Source organism: Pelodiscus sinensis, chromosome 13, assembly GCF_052426305.1.
Source record: "Pelodiscus sinensis isolate ZL-2025 chromosome 13, ASM5242630v1, whole genome shotgun sequence".
NCBI classification, from domain to species: domain Eukaryota; kingdom Metazoa; phylum Chordata; order Testudines; family Trionychidae; genus Pelodiscus; species Pelodiscus sinensis.
In genome coordinates this window covers 31,110,830-31,127,983 of record NC_143064.1, presented here as the reverse complement: position 1 = coordinate 31,127,983, position 17,154 = coordinate 31,110,830, and the positions used below count along the sequence as shown (strand labels likewise).

General features: G+C 42.5%; 1 protein-coding gene across 1 annotated transcript in view; it reads right to left on the bottom strand.

The window, feature by feature from the left end:
- Positions 1-16,779, bottom strand: part of LPAR4 (lysophosphatidic acid receptor 4) — a 62,782-nt gene extending 46,003 nt beyond the window's left edge. Inside the window, exon 1 of the mRNA XM_006113666.5 lies at positions 16,445-16,779. The gene's annotated coding sequence lies outside the window, so the exon portion shown is untranslated. The remainder of the gene's footprint in view (positions 1-16,444) is intronic.
- Positions 16,780-17,154: the final 375 nt, after the last annotated feature.

Genomic DNA, 17,154 nt, shown 5'->3' with positions numbered 1-17,154 from the left:
CTCACACTTGGAACCTGTCGGCACGACCCCTGCCACAGAACATCTCCATATTTCTTCACATAAAAAAATTCATTCCACACTTGCCTGGGGAAAATTGGAGGGAACATTGTGACCGTCAGCTATTTTGGTACAAGATCTATATACTATGCCTCATTTGTTTTCCACCTCAGAAGCTCCAATTAAATTAAATATCAATTAAATTTAATACAATTAAAATACCAATTAAACAAGCATCTTCTAAAATGGCACAGTTCATTTTAGAACAGGGGTGGGCAATAATTTTTGATGGGGGGGCCACTGCAAGATTTTGGAAAGTGATGGAGGGCCACACTCGTCCATGATATTAATAGAGATGTGGGGTCGGGGACGGAGGTTGGGTGCAGAAGGGAGTTTGGGGTAAGGGACTGGGTTGCAGGAGGGAGACTGGAGTCTGGAGGGAATTGGGATGAAGCAGGCAGTTGTTACATAGGGCAGAGGCCTGGAGTGCAGGGTTTGGGATGTGACCTAGGGTAAGAGGAGATTGTGATCTGGGGCAGGAGATTGGGGTGCCAGATCTGGGAGGGGGTATAAGTGTAAGAGGGGGACAGTTGGGGCAGGAAAGGTCTGGGATATCGGAAGCAGGCTGAGGCCAAGAGACTTACTTGTCAACTGCCAAACTAGCTTGCCTGCCTGCAGAGCTTAAAATGTTTCCCAGCCTGCCTGCTTGTTTGCCTGGTCATGTGCTTCATGAATTAAGATAGGCAACTTTAGTTACATTAATTGTGTAGCTTACATCAAAATATCTTAACTCGAATTTTGGCGCTATCCACACTGCAGGAGGTCAGTGGGAACACACTCTCCCTTCGACTTCCCTTACTCCTCGTAGAAGCAGGACTACTGGCATCCACGGGAGCACCCCTCTCAGTTCGAATTAGTGTGTCTTCACTAGACCCACTAATTCAAACCCTGCAAGATCGACTGCGGCTGCTTCAATCCTATCGGTAGTGTAACATGGCCCTGGGGAATAACTGGGAGGGGAAGTGTCCTTCCTTCTAGGAGAAGGGAGGCCAGGAAGGGGAATTCTGATGGTGCCCTTCCTGTGGGAGGAGGGGAGCTGGAGAGCTTTGTTTGGTTTGGCAGCTTAAAAGAGAGTAATGTCCCTAATCTCTCAGCACCTTCCATTTCCATTCTGTGGCCAAATTCTGGCAAGCCTCTGCTTGGCTGTGCATCCAGGGAAAGGCATTAGGAGCATCCCCTTCCTTTGCTCCCCTGCATAAGGGCTAATCATGGTCACACTGATGGTCAACCTACACTTCAGCTGGGAACTTGCTTCTCAGAGTGGATAGACATGTGCTAGCTCGGCTCGAAACATGCTTGTCTACCTGTGTTATTAAGCGTGCTCCAGCTGCTCTGCAAGCATACCTGTAGAGCATAGCACCTGCTCCCTTCTGAGGCTTCTGCAGGAAATATGTGCTCAGAAAGAGGAGGGAAGGAATGAGAGTAAATCTATGGTCCCGCCCCCATATTCTACACCAGTCAATGGCCCAGGGAAGAATTCTGCGTCTCTTCTAGCACAGGTGCAACAGGCATACTACTGCATGCTCTTGAAGAGCCTGTGCGAGGAACTGAGTGATTCAGCTAGAATTCTGGTCAGGTCCAAATGCCATAGGCAAGATGTTTGAGTGCCAACAAGTCTTGCTTTTAGGGATGGGAACTCCCATTATGTATGTAATTAACCTGCCATGTAACCTGCCCTGAAATCAGTGTTCTCTTGAAAATGACAAATCTACCATCTGTCACAAAACAAGTCATTTACCATGGTCATAATTGCAGGTGTGCTGAGTGACCTTCCACCACCATTCCGAGGGCCCTAGACGGTTTGTGATCACAAGCGTACCCATAGTGCATGAAGTGGAAAAGAATCTGGCACTATCCTGCAAAAGCAGCGAGGAGTCCTGTGGCACCTTATAGACTAACAGACGTGTTGGAGCATAAGCTTTCATGGGCAAAGACCCACTTCGTCAGATGCAAGTGGGTCTCGGATGGCTCTATCCTGTCAGTCTTGATTGTGTTTCTGTAAGTTGATATATTTTAAATTAAAAAAAATAACATACCTGGGAGGATCTGCCGCAGCAGAGGCTATTCTGGGTACACAGCTCTAAACTGAATTGACTATATTCAGAACTAAGGTTTCTCTGCTTCTTGACCAGCCACATGTCTGTATAAATATACAGTGTAAAACAACCATGATTTCAGTTTTAACAGAGTACAACACTTGAAAATGACATTTATAAATAGCCCAAATGGAGCTTAGAGCGCGAAAGAAACCCACAAAACGTCCACAAGACACAAACCATTGCATGGATTAAAGAGGGTTTTGCAGCTGGACTAATGATTGCAGTAGGTGCAGGAAATCTAGAAGCCAATGCTGCTATGAATGAATCACTGTGTAAGAAGAGCTTACAAACAATTTACACAAATAGGGAGTCTGAAATAAGAAAGCAATTTAAAATAAAATCTTTTTGAAGCTTTGGGGCCTCATTCAGTTCAGATTTAAAACTCTAGAAACATAGATTCTTACTATTATGGGTGCAGGGAGGGCCACCCAGAAGGGCAGGCAGGGGGCGTGTGGAGGCGCCCTATTTATCAATTGAAATTTTGGTGGGTGCACAGGAGGGCAGTGCATCCCATGTGCTAACCTAGGCACCTATGCTAGCAACCTGAGGGCCTGATCCTGGAGGGGAAGGATGGGTACTCAGAACTCCTGGAGTTGGGCTCTAAATAGGCACTTTTCATAGGAAATCAGTACTCTAGCATAGTTGATTGGTTTATGGGCTCCACAATGTTTGAGCACTACAGATGACACAGAGGGGAGACAGCATTTTACTTCAACATATTGTAAATAGATTCAGTTTCAAACTCCTTATCTGATCACTAAGGATGTTAAAACCGTTGACCAGTTAAATGCTAATGTTTAACCAGTTAGCCATTTTAAATTAGGGCCTGCGGCCCAGCTCCACCACAGCTTCAACTCTGAGGTCCCGTTGTAGTTGTGAGATCCTGCTGCCAGTCCCACCCCAGCTGTGAGGTCCCACCATGGCTATGGAGTCCTGCCACCCAGCCCATCAGCGTAAGTGCTGCAGAGCTTCCCATTAAGCCTCGTGCTAGGGCTCAGGGCTGCTGCAGGGAGAGAGCTCTCTCCCCAGACCCTGACGCTGCTGCGGATGCCAGCCCCAGCACAGAGCCACCCAGGTAAGCCTTGAGCCCCAGTCCCTCACCCTACACTAAAGTCCAGTCCGTACACTCACACCCCCAGTCCAGAGCCTGTATCCCCCTCCTGCACACACATACCTGCCCAGCCCTGAGCCCCTCCCCAAACCTGTAGTCCCACTTGTGCATTCCAAACCCCTCATCCCCAGCCCCACCTTACTCATAGACTCCAAGGTCAGAAGGGACGATCATGATCATCTAGTCTGACACCCTGCACAATGCAGGCCACAGAATCTCACCCACCCACCCCCTCCTAGAATAATCCTCTCACCTATATCTCAGATATTGAAGCCTTCAAATAGTTTGAAAGCCCCAAGACGCAGAGAATCCTCCAGCTGTGATCTGTACCCCATGCTACAGAGGAAGGCGAAAAACCTCCAGGGCCTCTGCCAATCTACCCTGGAGGAAAATTCCTTCCCAACCCCAAATATGGCGATCAGCTGAACCCTGAGCATGTGGGCAAGACTCACCAGCCAGACACCCGGAAAGTTCTCTATAGTAACTCCTATCATCCCTCCATTGACCTATTTACCACTGATAATGAATGGTCAATTAGTTATCAAGATCAAGTTATCTCATCAAACCATCCCCTTCATAAACCCATCTAGTTTAATCCTGAAGCTTCCCTTGGAAGGCCGTTCCAGAACCTCACTCCTCTAATGGTTAGAAACCTTCATCTAATCTCAAGTCTAAACTTCTTACTAGCCAGCTTATATCCATTTGTTCTTGTGTCCACATTGGTATTAAGCTTAAATAATTCCTCTCCCTCCCTGGTATTTATCCCTCTAATATATTTAAAGAGCACAATCATATCTCCCCTCAGCCTTCTTTTGGTTAAGGTAAACTAGCCAAGCTCCTTGAGTCTCCTTTCATAAGACAGGTTTTCCATTCCTCGGATCATCCTAGTGGCCCTTCTTTGTACCTGTTCCAGTTTAAATTCATCCTTCTTGAGAGGGTAAGTTTAGAAGATAGGATACACAAAGAACAAGTTAAAAATCACCTAGGAAAGTTAGATGTCAGCAAGTCACCAGGTCCTGATGAAATGCATCCCAGGATACTCAAGGAGCTGATAGAGGAGGTATCTGAGCCTTTAGCTATGATCTTTGAAAAATCATGGCAGACAGGGGAGATTCCAGAAGACTGGAAAAGGGCAAATATTGTGCCCATCTATAAAAAGGGGAATAAGAACAACCCAGGAAACTATAGACCGGTCAGTTTAACGTCTGTCCCAGGGAAGATAATGGAGCAGGTAATTAAGGAAATCATATGCAAACACTTGGAAGGTAATAAAGTGATAGCGAATAGCCAGCATGGGTTTGTGAAGAACAAGTCATGCCAAACTAATCTGATAGCTTTCTTTGATAAGATAACGAGCCTTGTGGATAAGGGAGAAGCGGTGGATGTCATATACCTAGACTTTAGTAAGGCATTTCATACGGTCTCGCGTGATATTCTTATTGATAAACTAGGCAAATATAACTTAGATAGGGCCACGATAAGGTGGGTGCATAATTGGCTGGATAACCGTAGTCAGAGAGTTGTTGTTAACGGTTCTAAATCCTGCTGGAAAGGGATAACAAGTGGAGTTCCTCAAGGGTCTGTTTTGGGACCCGTACTGTTCAATATCTTCATCAATGATGTAGATATTGGGATAGAGAGTACGCTTATTAAGTTTGCAGATGATACCAAACTGGGTGGGGTTGCGACTTCTTTGGAGGATAGGGACATAATTCAAAATGACCTTAGCAAGTTAGAGAAATGGTCAGAGGTAAACAGGATGAGGTTTAATAAAGAGAAATGCAAAGTGCTCCACTTAGGAAGGAACAATCAGTTCCATACATACAAGATGGGAAGCGACTGTCTAGGAAGGAGCATGGCAGAAAGGGATCTAGGGGTCATAGTGGACCACAGGTTGAATATGAGTCAACAGTGTGATGCTGTTGCAAAAAAAGCAAATATGATTCTAGGTTGTATCAACAGGTGTGTTGTAAGCAAAACTCGTGAAGTCATTCTGCCGCTCTACTCTGCACTAGTTAGGCCGCAGCTGGAGTACTGTGTCCAGTTCTGGGTGCCACATTTCAAGAAAGATGTGGAGAAATTGGAAACGGTACAGAGAAGAGCGACAAGAATGATTAAAGGTCTAGAGAACATGACCTATGAAGCCAGGCTTCATGAACTGGGCTTGTTTAGTTTGGAAAAAAGAAGATTAAGGGGGGACATGATAGCGGTTTTCAAATATCTAAAAGGGTGTCACAAGGAGGAAGGAGAAAATTTGTTCCTCTTGGTTTCTGTTGACAGGACAAGGAGTAATGGGCTTAAAGTGCAGCAGGGGAGGTTTAGATTGGACATTAGGAAAAAATTGCTAACTGTCAGGGTGGTCAAATGTTGGAATAAATTGCCAAGGGAGGTGGTGGAATCTCCCTCTCCAGAGATATTTAAGAACAGGTTAGATAGACATCTGTCAGGGATGGTGTAGGTGGAGCTTGGTCCTGCCTTGAGGGCGGGGGGCTGGACTCAATGACCTCTTGAGGTCCCTTCCAGTCCTATTATTCTATGATTCTATGATTCTATGATTCTTAAACATGGGAGACCAGAACTGCACACAGTATTCCAAATGGGGTCTCACCAATGCCTTGTATAATGGCACTAACACCTCCTTAACCCTACTGGAAATACCTCACCTAATACATCCCAAGACCGTATTAGCCTTTTTCACATCCATGTCAGAATGGCAGCTCATAGTCATCCTATAATCAACCAGGACTCCGAGGTCCTTCTCCTCCTCTGTTCCTTCCAACTGATGTGTCCCCAGCTTAGAACTAAAATTCTTGTTATTAATCCCTAAATGCATAACCTTACACTTCTCACTATTAAATTTCATTCTATTGCTATCACTCCAATTTACAAGGTCATCCAGATCTTCCTGTATGATATCCTGATCCTTTTCTGAATTGGCAATACCTCCCAACTTTGTGTCATCCACAAATTTTATCAGGACACTTCCACTTTTGGTGCCAAGGTCAGCAATAAAAAGATTAAATAAAATTGGCTCCAAAACTGAGGAACTCCGCTAGTAACCTTCCTCCAACCTGACATTTTGACTTTCGGTATGACCCGCTGTAGTCTCCCCTTTAACCAGTTGCTTATCCACCTCCCAACTTTCATATTAATCCCTATCTTTTCCAATTTAACCAATAATTCTCCATGTGGTACTGTATCAAATGCCTTACTAAAGTCGAGGTAGATTAGATCCACTGCATTTCTTTTATCTAAAAAATCTGTTACTTTCTCAAAAAAGGAGATCAGGTTGGTTTGGCACGATCTACCTTTTGTAAAACCATGTTGTAATTTGTCCCAATTGCCATTAGCCTCAATGTCTCTAACTACTTTCTCCTTCAAATTTTTTCCAAGCTCTTGCATATTACAGATGTCAAACTAACAGGCCTATACTGTAGCCACAGTTGGAGCCCTCGTACTCCTGCACCCTAGGCCTGAGCCCCCTCGTACACTCTAGATGCTTTGGCCCCATTCCCACCACAACAATTTTATAATGTGCACCAAAACGTAGGTGATGAGTCACACACTATCTCTGTGTCGCACGTCACCTCCATATCGGTGCATAAAAGAAAATTCATTCTGCTCATGGTGGGAAAAATTAGAGGGAACGTTTCTGCTGGCCCCTCCACGGCTAGGACAGCTCCAGCCATTGTGGTTGGCTACCACCAGATTTCACCGGTAAGCATACCAGTAAGCCTCATGCTTACCAATTAACCGGTTAACATCCTTACTGGGCACAAGGAAGGATGAAAATTAAAACATACTGGGCCTGAGTCACAATTACTTGTAGTTCTCTTTACTTTGTACATGCAGTGTAAAGGTCACCTGGGGTGTGTCTAGACTACAGGGGTTTTTTCGAAAAAAGTGGCCTTTTTTCAAAAAAACTTCCCCTGCGTCTAGACTGCTGCTGTGCTCTTTCGAAAGTAAATTGAAAGAATGTGGCAGTTTTTTCAACCGTGGAAAACCTCATTTTACGAGGAATAACACCTTTTTTCAAAAGTGCTCTTTAAAAAAAAAGGCGCTACGTAATGCAAACTGGGCTTTTTCAAAAGAGAGCATCCAGACTGCCTGGGTGTTCTCTCTCGAAAAAGCAGCTTGCTTTTTCGAAAGTACTGGTTGTAATCGAGACACTTTTTTTCAAAAGAGGCTTTTTTGAAAGATACTTTCAAAGTATCTTTCAAAAAAGCCTCTTTCGAAAAAGGCGTGTAGTCTCCATGTACCCTTAAAGTGAGTGGAAAATACATGTGCCATTTTAAGGCACTGGTACCAGCACTCAGCTGCAACCCATGTGGCATTCTCAGGGCAGCAGAGGTAGTATGTATATTGCATGGATGTGGCCCATATAACACATAGAAAGCTGCATATGTGTCCCACAGTGGTAAATAGGTTGAGAGCCACTGTCATAATCTCTACATAGTAAATCCAGACTCAGCAAATCAGACTCATCCTCTCTCTGCAACTGTTCTAGCCAGTAAGGGTACGTCTACTAATGTTATTTTGAAATAATGTAGTCTGCATCTACACGACAAGCAGTTATTTCAACATAATGTTGAATAGCCAAATCTAAGTAGCAGAAATAATTAACAATTATAATAATAATTATCAAGAGATGAGGCCAAAATGTGAACAGAAGAGCCTAAGCTTTGGGGAAGTTCAGATCTATATTTCATGGCTCTGGACAGCCTATTATACAATTTTCCAGCTGCTCAGGAATAAGAAAGTTTTGCAACAAACATTAAAATTCTTTCTCTTCCTTCCATTAGCAAATTAAGTAGAAGTAAAACTTCGGACCAGATGCATATCTGTCTCTCTCTGCTCTCCCATTCATGTCACTTCAAAAAATGTCTGTAACCTTTCTTACATTGACATTACTGCTAACTCATTAGCGCTGAAGTATCAATATGTAATTGATCCTTCCTGTCAAAGGTAGGGACCCAGGCAGAGACAGGTGAATCCTGGAACTGAATGCCTGGCTGCGAAGATGGTGTCTCCAGGAGGGCTTTGGCTTCCCTGACCACGGGATGCTATTCTAGGAACGACTGCTAAACAGGGATGGCGTTCATCTTTCAAGGAAGGGGAAGACCATATTTGGATACAGACTGCCTAACCTAGTGAGGAGGGCTTTAAACTAGGTTTGACGGGGACAGGTGACCAAAGCCCACAAGTAAGTGAAGAACATGGAGACCTGGGAGATGGATAGGAAATGGGAGGGAGTGTGGGCTATAATGGTAGAGAGAAAGGAGAGACAAGGCAGAACTGGGAGGGAAGACCAAATCAGTATCTTAGATGCCTGTATACAAATGCAAGAAGTATGGGTAATAAGCAGGAAGAATTGGAAGTGCTAATAAATAAATACAATTATGACATCGTTGGCATCACAGAGACTTGGTGGATAATACACATGATTGGAATATTGGTATAGAAGGGTACAGCTTACTCAGGATGGACAGGCAGGGGAAAAAGGGAAGAGGTGTTGCCTTATATATTAAAAATGTACACACGTGGACTGAGGTGGAGATTGACGTAGGAGACGGATGTATTGTGAGTCTCTGGGTTAGGCTAAAAGGGATAAAAAACAAGGGTGATGTCATGCTAGGTGTCTACTACAGGCTACCTACCCATGAGGAAGAGGTGGATGAGGCTTTTTATAAACAACTAACAAAATCATCCAAAGAGCAGGATTTGGTGGTGGTGGGGGACTTTAACTACACAGATATATGTTGGGAAACTAACACAGTAGGTCACAGACTATCCAATAAGATCTTGGACTGCATTGAAGACAACTTTTTATTTCAGAAGGTTGAAAAAACTACTGGGGGAAGCTGTTCTAGATTTGATTTTAACAAAGGGAGGAACTGGTTGAGAATTTGAAAGTGAAAGGTAGCTTGTGTGAAAGTGATCATGAAATCATATTGTTTGTGATTCTAAGGTATGGCAGAAGGGAGAACAGCAAATTAGAGACAATGGATTTCAGGAAGGCAGATTTTGTAAAGCTCAGAGAGCTGGTATATAAGGTCCCATGGGAGGCAAGACTGAGAGGAAAAACAACTGAAGAGAGTTGGCATTTTTTCAAAGTGACATTATTAAGGGCCCAAAAGCAAGCTATTCCGCTGTGTAGGAAAATATGGCAAAAGACCACCTTGGCTTAACTAAGAGATCTTGCATGATCTAAAAATAAAAAAGGAGTCATATTAAAAATGGAAACCAGGACAAATTACAAAGGATGAATATAGACAAATAAATGGGCAAGATTAAAAAGGCAAAGGCACAAAACCAACTCAAACTAGCTACAGGCATAAAGGGAAACAAGAAGACATTCTATAAATATATTAGAAGCAAGAGGAAGACCAAGCCCATTGCTCAGTGAGGAGGGAGAAACAGTAACAGGAAACTTGGAAATGGCAGAGATGGTTAATGACGTCTTTGTTTCGGTCTTCACCGAGAAGTCTGATGAAGGAATGCCTAACATAGTGAATGCTAGCAGGAAGGAGGTAGGTTTAGAAGATAAAATAAAAAAAGAACAAGTTAAAAATCACCTAGAAAAGTTAGATGTCTGCAAGTCACCAGGGCCTGATGAAATGCATCCTAGAATACTCAAGTATCAGAGGGGTAGCCGTGTTAGTCTGAATCTGCAAAAGCGAGAGGAGTCCTGTGGCACCTTATAGACTAAGGCTGTGTCCAGACTCCATGCCTCCGTCGACGGAGGCATGTAGATTAGCCAGCTCGGAAGAGGGAAATGAAGCCGCGATTAAAATAATCGCGGCTTCATTTAAATTTAAATGGCTGCCCCGATCTGCCGATCAGCTGTTTGTCGGCAGATCGGGAGAGTCTGGACGCGATGCCCCGACAAAGAAGCCTTTCTTCATCGACACAGGTAAACCTGGTTTCACGAGGCTTACCTGTGTCGATGAAGAAAGGCTTCTTTGTCGGGGCATCGCGTCCAGACTCTCCCGATCTGCCGACAAACAGCTGATCGGCAGATCGGGGCAGCCATTTAAATTTAAATGAAGCCGCGATTATTTTAATCGCGGCTTCATTTCCCTCTTCCGAGCTGGCTAATCTACATGCCTCCGTCGACGGAGGCATGGAGTCTGGACACAGCCTAACTGAAGTGTAGGAGCATAAGCTTTCGTGGGCAAAGACCCACTTCGTCAGATGCATGTAGTGGAAATTTCCAGAGGCAGGAATAAATATGCAGGCCAGGATCAGGCTGGAGATGACCAGGTGGATCCAATCAAGGAGGATGAGGCCCACTTCTAGCAGCTGATCTGGAGGTGTGAATTCCAAGAGAACAGAAGCTGCTTCTGTTCTCTTGGAATTCACACCTCCAGATCAGCTGCTAGAAGTGGGCCTCATCCTCCTTGATTGGATCCACCTGGTCATCTCCAGCCTGATCCTGGCCTGCATATTTATTCCTGCCTCTGGAAATTTCCACTACATGCATCTGACAAAGTAGGTCTTTGCCCACGAAAGCTTATGCTCCTACACTTCAGTTAGTCTACAAGGTGCCACAGGACTCCTCGTCGCTTTTGTAGAATACTCAAGGAGCTGATAGAGCAGGTATCTGAGCCTTTAGCTATCATCTTTGGAAAATCATAGAAGACAAGAGAGATTCCAGAAGACTGGAAAAGGGCAAATATAGTGCCCATCTATAAAAAGGGAAATAAGAACAACCCAGGAAACTACAGACAAGTCAGTTTAACATCTGTGCCAGGAAAGATAATGGAGCAAGTAATTAAAGAAATCATCTGCAAACACCTGGAAAATAATAAGATGATAGGGAAGAGCCAGCATGGATTTGTAAAGAACAAATCATGTCAAACCAATCTCATAGCTTTCTTTGATAGGATAGGGGGGAGGCAGTGGACGTGGTATACCTAGACTTTAGTAAGGCATTTGATACAATCTTGCATGATATTCTTATCAATAAACTAGGCAAATACAACTTAGATGGGCCAACTATAAAGTGGATGCATAACTGGATGAATAACCATTCTCAGAGAGCAGTTATTAATGGTTCACAATCCTGCGGGAAAGGTATAACAAGTGGGGTTCCGTCCCTACGGTCTGTTTTGGGACAGGTTCTGTTCAATATCTTCATCAACGATTTAGATATCATCATAGAGAGTGCACTTATTAAGTTTGTAGATGATACCAAGCTGGGAGGGGTTGCAACTGTTTTGGAGGACAGAGTCATAATTCAAAATGATCTGAACAAATTGAAGAAATGGTCTGAGGTAAACAGGATGAAGTTTAGTAAGGAGAAATGCAGAGTGCTCTACTTAGGAAGGAAAAATCAGTTTCACACATACAGAATGGGAAGCGATTGTCTGGGAAGGAGTACGGCAGAAAGGGATCTAGGAGTTATAGTGGACCGCAAACTAAATATAAGTCAACAGTGTGATGCTGTTCCAAAAAAAAGCAAACATTATTCTGAGATGCATTAACAGGTGTGTTGTGAGAAAGACATGAGAAGTCATTCTTCCGCTCTACTCTGCACTGATTAGGCCTCAGTTGGAGTATTGTGTCCAGTTCTGGGCACCACATTTCAAGAAAGATGTGGAGAAATTGGAGAAGGTCCAGAGAAGAGCAACAAGAATGATTAAAGGTCTAGAGAACATGACCTGTGAAGGAAGACTGAAATAATTGGGCTTGTTTAGTTTGGAAAAGAGAAGATTGAGAGGGGACATGACAGCAGTTTTCAGGTATCTAAAAGGGTGTCACAAGGAGGAGGGAGAAAAATTGTTCTTCCTGGCCTCTGAGGATAGAACAAGAAGCAATGGGCTTAAACTGCAGCAAGGGAGGTATAAGTTGGACATTAGGAAAAAAGTTCCTAACTGTCAAGGTGGTTAAACACTGGAATAAGTTGCCTAGGGAGGATATGGACTCTCCATCTCTGGAGATATTTAAGAGTAGATTAGATAAATGTCTATCAGGGATGGTCTAGACAGTACTGGGTCCTGCCATGAGGTCAGGGGACTGGATTCGATGATCTCTCGAGGTCCCTTCCAGTCCTAGTATTCTATGATTCTATATCCTTTAGAAATGTATTTATGCCTGCCATCTTCCCAGTTATAACAAATATTGCAATGTCATTTGTTGTAGCTGGGAAGTTAGCAGGAATAAATATCATACTTATACACTTATTTGTCTCTCAGCTGGAAGAAGCAATATATCTAACATTAAAGTTATTAGGATGCTATTGGTCTTATACCAACAAATCTGTGATGTTGGCTTATGTGGCTCTCTGCATGGTGTATTTTCGTACAGTTTAGCCTGTTTGGTCCTTATGTGAGTACAAGGTAGCATGATACACAAGACTAAGAAACCTGAAGTTTTGGGTTTCTAAGTTTGATTGCCTCCCTCTCTCCAGTACATCTGGCTAAATGCTATCAAACAGTGTCTGGTTACATTGCTTGACTGTTGGGTTAAATCAATAGCCATGATTTTTAAAAGTGTCTGACTATAGATTCCTCAACATTTTTGTGCTCAGATGTGCTGTCTTGAAATTGTAATTTGCTACTTTAAATTGTTAGGTGTTTTCTCATCATGCTTGCAGGCTAAGGGACTCCATAGGAAAACATATAATCTAAGCCTAGTAGCTGACAGTCTATCTAGAAGATTAAGGTGGGGGTGAGTTGTGCCTCTCTATTTCATGGAGTAGCCTGTTTTCTCTTTCTCCGCTTTGTGTTCTTGTGAGTTCTCATTCTGATTTCTGAGCAATAAAGCAGTGTTGTGTTCTACATTTCCAGCAAGAGTATTTATTATCCAGCTTCTTTTTATACCAAGAAACACAACATCACCTTTAGAATCCTATTTTTCAAATGGCAGATGCTCCTTGATTCTAGAAAACCCATCCTCTTTGAGGGCATGCCAATTAGGGTGCTTAAAGATGAGTTCCAATGACTACTTATTTTTAAAAATCTTGATTGGCGTTTCAACCCCTATTTTTCTATATTTACAGACTAGAAGGTTTACCCATTGTTGCTCAGGCTCTTAACTCAATTATTTTTTGTTTTTCTTCATTGAAATCATTGCTCTGGGGTAGGGGTGGGAATGAGGGGTTCAGTATGCAGGCTTCCCCTGTGAGAGGGGACAACCTCATCCCTCTCTCATGGCAGCAACTTGAGGCCAGGTGAAAAGTGCCTCTCCATGGCTGTTGCAGCTCCAGCAGGCACAGCCAGCGGAGGGGTGCATAGCTCCCAGCTGGGGCAGGTTCAGATTCATTTGCCCCTTCAACACTCCAACCAGAGTGAGCAATGTAGCAAATTGTGCACTTTCCCCTTGCTCCATGATAAAGGGGAACAGTCAGCAATGTTCCCATATAAATCGGGGGGGGGGAGAGGCTTTAGCCCCCCCCCACCCACCCACTCTATAGGGTGCCTGGGCAGTGGGATTTTCAGGGTTTGGGCAGTCCTGGACAGGGGGTATGTCTTTTCTGTATGGTTTTATGAGATGTAATCCCATTCTGGGTACTTCCCATTTTTCTGGCACAGTCAAACACTTACCTTGCTTTAAGTTATGGTAAGAGGAAGCTGAATACCAAATTTGGTGGTCACAGCTCTTACCATTTAGGGGTTTTTGAACAAACAGAGAGATGCACGGACAAACTCGCTCACATATATAGTAGATATATATCTATTCACATAAATGCTTTGGGCTTGACTGCTGCTATGGAGACCCCCATTCAAGCCTGGGTAAGAATGTTTGCTATTCATTAGCTGCCTGTTTGAAAGTTTCAGTAGTAGTCTAATCAAGAAGCAGAAACAATAACATGACTCTTGTGACAAGGCTCTCAACAAGTAATGAAGAATAAGTAGCCCAAGCATTGCATCTGCACACAACTGAGAGACTGAAGTTTGTTTCCATAACCATTCTGTCAAACAACTCTAACCCACAATTTTTAAAAAATCAGTTGGTTTTGATAATTCATGAACTGCAAAAAAGGGATGTATTTATTGAATGAATTCACTGTGCATAGTTTGCTTTGAAGAATGAACCAGACAGGCAGAGCAACACACATGTATAATATGCATACTCATCCATATATCATAATACAGCTGAAGGAAGTAAAGTCAATACTAATACTACCTGCCATGATGTCGCCCTTTGACAGTACAAGATTGTCTGAGAACAAGACAGCTTGAAAATATCAAAGTGTTTTGGCTCAAAGTATGATGCTCTTACTCAGGATGTAAATGAAGGGAAACTCAGCTTTATGTAAGAACAGAGGTTCAGTGAGGCAGCTCTTCCTACAGTGTTTTCCGGCATCATTTTAGAAATGTCTGTAAAATTTTGCCACTTTCCTTACTCAGGCAAAGCCAGCATTGTCTTTAATGGCATGTTTGTGTGAGTAAGGGCTGTAGGATTTAGCTGCATGTAGGATTACAACTGAAGTCAGGATCTGTATGCATTTTGGCACCCTGTAGAAGGTTTTCAATGCATATACCTGGGAAAGAAGTAATAAGTCTAATTGTATTGTTTTAGTGGGTATATAGTGGTGTTGGGGGCATTATAACCGGTAGCAGAATTTGATCAAATGTATCTTGAAGTTAAAATAGGTAATTATTTATCAGAATAGTTCCCACCCTGTTTGAATTCAATTTGCCCAAGGTGTTTCAAGTGTAAAATGAACTGGTTGCAAAAATGAGTGAGCAGATTGTGAAATAACAACAAATTTTCATTACGCTGAGGGGAAAAACGATATGAAAACATGTTTTTGTGCTTCACTGTAACCTTTTCTTTATTTAGGCACCAATCTATAACTATCCTTTATGCATAAGCTAACAAAGAGAGGAAACTTCCTCTTTGATGTGTCTGTTCTATAAGGAATTCAATTATGAAAATTTCCTTAAGAATCAACTGAGGCAGAATTTTGCTCACATTCATGTCAGTACAAACTGCTTGTAGTCAGCAGACTTTCCTGCTTGTTTAAATGGGTGAAACTCTCCTGAACTCAAGAAAGATGCCCACTTACGCTCTTGTCATTGAATTTGGCCCTGTGGGTCTGCAGCAATGTGAATGAGAATAGCAGTTGGCCCCTTTTTCTTAACCAAAGTAGATAACCTATAGCCACTGCATGAATTACAATGGCTGCCTCCTATTTGAAATCAATCCATTAACGCAATTTACATATGTGTAATTTCATTTGTCATATGAGGGCTCACCTGTGTTTCATAACTACTCTTTGTTTATCATTTCAGGATTTGGGCCCTGATTCAGGAAAACATATAGCACATGCTTAAACCTATCTTTATACAGCAAAGCATTTAACTTGAGGCATGTGTTGCAATACTTTGCTGAACTGGAACCTTGTTGCTAAAGGATTAATTAAAATCTGGCAGTGATGGCACTGGTAATATACAGAGTGTTTCTAATTCTAGATTGATTTAAATATGTGGATAAATATTTCTTAACTGTATTGTGCTCTAATTTTGGGGGAGTGGAAAATATGGCCAAACACTGTAAATACTGTAACACACAGTCTCACATATCATCTGTTGCTAATTTACAGTTAAATCAACTCATTTTAATCCAAAAAAAGCAGAGCTGTTTTCAGGCTCTCAAGACCATTGAAAATGATACTTGTGAAGGAATTGTAGGGCATGTGTTTCCCTCCAACTGTTTTATTTCACCGTCTGCTTTGCCAGCTTTTTCCTCTGAGGATCAATGTAAATGCATTTTCTTTCTGCCTTTGTATAACTTTCTAAGTATTCTTTCAGATTCCAGCTTAGTTTGGAGGCTTTCATCTTTGGTAGTTGGCTAAAAATGTACTTCTTACAAACTAATGTCCCCCTAAAAAGAATAAATATGATAGCAAATGATATAGCACAGCTGTGGTAAGGTGTTACCTGCAGTAAGGGGGATGGGTCTTGGAAGAGACAGCATAGAAATAAATCTGCTGGAAACTCTATCTAATTTTTTTGATAAGTTGCTTAGAACAGCTATTCTGTCACACAGCTATCAACAATAGCCCATTTTAAACTCAAATCCCTTCTCCCCCATCACCATCAGATGATGCTTGTTTTCTGTAATATTTGGTGCTTGGGATGAACATTGCTTCCTTTCTTTGTGTGTCAGTAATGGGAAACAGTTGTTTAACAGGAAGAAAAGGTACAGAAAAAACAAATGAACTTACCCAAATCTCTCTCACTTTAGGAAGTTATTCAGTCCTCAGATAACGTTTCTCCTCTCTCGGAGCTTGTCAAACATAACACAACAGATGGCTGCAGACAGGCAGCCTCTTTGTCTGATTTTTATCATCTTTTTTATAAACATTTTCAGTTACTGCCTATATTATGCACTGAACATAGTTATCAAGGTCCCAAACAGCATGTAAGGGTCTGAATATCAAACCCTTATCAAAGCTCAGCGATTTGATAAACTTTGAAGAGCTGCACAGAAAGAAATGTAGACATAGGAATGGTAAAAATCCTGATTAATGTAATTGCCAGAGCTAAAGAAGAGCTCAGTTCTGTGTAGGCTGTGAGGTCATTTCACGCTGTAACTTAATCTCAGGCCAGTCTGGCACAACGCTTACATAGCTTAGACATCATTGGTCATTTACAATCCCCAGTCAGATGGTTCCGTTTATACTGTTTTTGCCTGTGGTCCTCAGAGTTTTTTTGTTTTTCTTTCTAAAGCACAAAGCTGTTGGGAAATCTCCGCATAGGAGAGATCTTGGCCATTGTTTTATTTCACCCTGACAACTTATGGGCTGAATACATTCTACAAAGTGTTTACAAATTTAAAATATATTAAAAAGTGCAAGTAACCATTGCTCGATTTCTCTTTAACAATGTATGCATATATGTACCAAGTGTCAAGGAAGGACTTTGGTTGGAAAGA